Genomic DNA, 3,276 nt, shown 5'->3' with positions numbered 1-3,276 from the left:
CGCTATGAGAAATAAACAAGGTCACTACAAAGAACAGTGCCTGGCACCTGGCCGGGGCTGCTGGGGGCCTGGCACTAACTTATCACTGGACCAGAGGCTTTGGGTCCCATCACATTTTGAGAAATTAAAGTCATTAAGTTATCACTCAGAAGTAGTTCCTGGGCCCTGCTTCAAGTTGTTGGGGGTAGAAGGGACCCTACAGAAAATCTTAGAGGTGAGATGTGCTCTGCAGGGGCCCTAAGTTTCTCAGGTGAACCTGAGACCAAGCGGAGAGAGTAACGACCCCCACAACCCCAACCCCAACCCCACCCGAGGAACCTCTGGCTCTGTCTAAACAGGGTTCAACATATGATCTCATCGCGAACAAAGCTTCTGGTAAAAAGATGAAAACAACTGAGCTCTTTTAAAGATGGAGAAACTGAGGCCACTCAAAGAGGGAAAATAACTGGCCAGTGCATCTCGGCAGAACCAAGAAAAGAGGTCTGTGCCAGGATCGTTTGGCCTGTTCATCCCCCATGTGCCTCATGGGTCCGTTGAGTCCCCAACCAGAGCACATGCTCCTTAAGGCTGTGGATCGAGCCAGGTCTCTCTGCAGGCCCATGTCTTCCTCAATAGCTAGAGCTTTTCCATCAGTGATCAAAAAACAGATCCCAGGGCTGTGGGTGGTTGGCTTCTCCTAGATTTCAAGAATCTTGGTTAGTTGGTGTGAGTGACTTTTCCCTCGTGGCAGGTTTACACCATGTCTGGGAGGGTCAGCCATCATTCATCTGCCTGGGACCCCCCTGATCAGCGCCTTCCTCTCCCCCGTCACCCCTGAGCTACACTGCAGCCCCCAAAGACCGTGTCCCCTGCACCCCCCACCCACCTGCTGGGCTGCCCTTGTGTGCCCCAGCCCCGCTCTCTCCACACTGCTCTGCTGATAATTCCATCTCAGCCACGTCCCTCATTAGCTCTAATGAGCCCTGCTAAGGGCAGAGGGACCTGGGTGACCTTTTAATTATGCCTGTAATTGCTTCCCAGTGAAAGGATGTGTGGGAAACCTAAATTCCTCTGTAGACACTCAGGGGAGAGGGGCAGAGTTTCCACCGGGAACAGCCATACTGGGATCCCCAGGTAGAATGTGGGTGTGCAAAGGGTAGGGGGTGAGCAAGGAGTGGGGGCAGTGGGTGGGTGGGGTCATCAGGTCCCACACCCAGGGCAGACACACCCCCGACCTCATTTCCGAGGTACTGAAGCTTCCATGTGCCCAGGAGAGGCGGTGGTAAGAAGGGCAAGGGCTTTGAATTAAAAAACAGATCCCAGGGCTGTGGGTGGTTGGCTTCTCCTAGATTTCAAGAATCTTGGTTAGTTGGTGTGAGTGACTTTTCCCTCGTGGCAGGTTTACACCATGTCTGGGAGGGTCAGCCATCATTCATCTGCCTGGGACCCCCCTGATCAGCGCCTTCCTCTCCCCCGTCACCCCTGAGCTACACTGCAGCCCCCAAAGACCGTGTCCCCTGCACCCCCCACCCACCTGCTGGGCTGCCCTTGTGTGCCCCAGCCCCGCTCTCTCCACACTGCTCTGCTGATAATTCCATCTCAGCCACGTCCCTCATTAGCTCTAATGAGCCCTGCTAGGGGCAGAGGGACCTGGGTGACCTTTTAATTATGCCTGTAATTGCTTCCCAGTGAAAGGATGTGTGGGAAACCTAAATTCCTCTGTAGACACTCAGGGGAGAGGGGCAGTTTCCACCAGGAACAGCCATACTGGGATCCCCAGGTAGAATGTGGGTGTGCAAAGGGTAGGGGGTGAGCAAGGAGTGGGGGCAGTGGGTGGGTGGGGTCATCAGGTCCCACACCCAGGGCAGACACACCCCCGACCTCATTTCCGAGGTACTGAAGCTTCCATGTGCCCAGGAGAGGCGGTGGTAAGAAGGGCAAGGGCTTTGAATTATGACGTTCTGACTCTAATACTGATTAATTCTGTAGCCTTCCTGAGCACATTTCTTCACCTGGAGAACGGGAATACCAGGAGTCTACCTCACTGAGCAGCGAGGTTGGACCAAGAACATGGGGCTATAAGCTGATTCTCCAGGTCGAATGGTAAAAGGGGAGAAGAGGAAAGGGGGCCCCTTTTCCCAGCCCCACCTGAGTGAGCCCAGTGCAGAGGCCTGTGGTGACAGCTCCAGTGCACGTGGACCCGCGGGGTTTGTGAGAACACAGCCTCCCTCATCCTAACCCCACATCCCCAAGCCCTGCAGGAGCGGCAGGCCTCTCATTCTACAGAAGAGGAAGAGGTACAAAGCAGCTAAGTGACTAGGTGCCCAAGGGCCCCAATTGATAAGTGGCAGTTGGGACACCTGGGTCCGAGCCCCAAAAGGCCTGCCCAGCAGAGGGGCACAGGGGCCTTTGTCCTTCCCTGAGGCTGGAGAGCAGAGCAGGAGGGGAGTCACGGGACAAGGGCAGCCCCAGATTCTCCCCACCCCGCACCTCCCCCATCCTGAAATAACCCTCCCCCAAAGCAGAGACAGATGCCAGGCGTGCTACAGCGCTTTTTTTAATGTCTCCTCGCTGTTTTAACAATATCATGAAAANGCCAGGCGTGCTACAGCGCTTTTTTTAATGTCTCCTCGCTGTTTTAACAATATCATGAAAAAAACCCCACAGTTTAGAATCTGGAACTGATGGGCATGGGTTTCAAGGGCAGCTGGCGGGGGCTGCACAGCCCCTCGATTCCTCCCCCACCGTGGGAGCTAAGCTACTGGAAACAAAGCACCAAGGGGGTACTGACTGAGTCAGGAACTAAGTTAGTGTCTCAGAGTCAGGATCTGGCAAGACGTGGAAGGCCAGAGCAGCTACGCCCGCCAGGCCCACCGGTTGGCTGAAGCCCGGGTTGCACTTAGTTCTGTCTGTCCCTCCCTCTACTGGCTTTGTGCAGACCAGGGAGATGGGTCAGCCTGTTCCCAGGACAGAAAAATGATCAGCAGTCAACCCTGGGGCTCACACCCAAGCTTGCAGTCACTTCCCTTGGGTCGAGTTACAGGATGCAGAGTGAAACTTGAATTTCAGAAAAACAACAAATAATTTCTCGTATGTTTCAGGTATCGCATGGGACACATTAACACTAAAACATTGTCTTTGTGTACCTGAAATTCAAATTTAACCCAGCATTCTGTTTTTGTTTTGTTTGCTAAATTTGGCCACCCTACCCTTAGGGACTTTGTCCCACCCTACCCTGGGGGAGGGAGCCTGAGACAGGAAGGGGAAACAGTCAGTACAGAGGGTGTGCAGGGAGGG

This window comes from Galeopterus variegatus, unplaced genomic scaffold, assembly GCF_000696425.1.
Source record: "Galeopterus variegatus unplaced genomic scaffold, G_variegatus-3.0.2 Scaffold1283, whole genome shotgun sequence".
In the NCBI taxonomy this organism is placed as follows: Eukaryota; Metazoa; Chordata; class Mammalia; order Dermoptera; family Cynocephalidae; genus Galeopterus; species Galeopterus variegatus.
Note: the sequence above shows the minus strand (reverse complement) of the source record.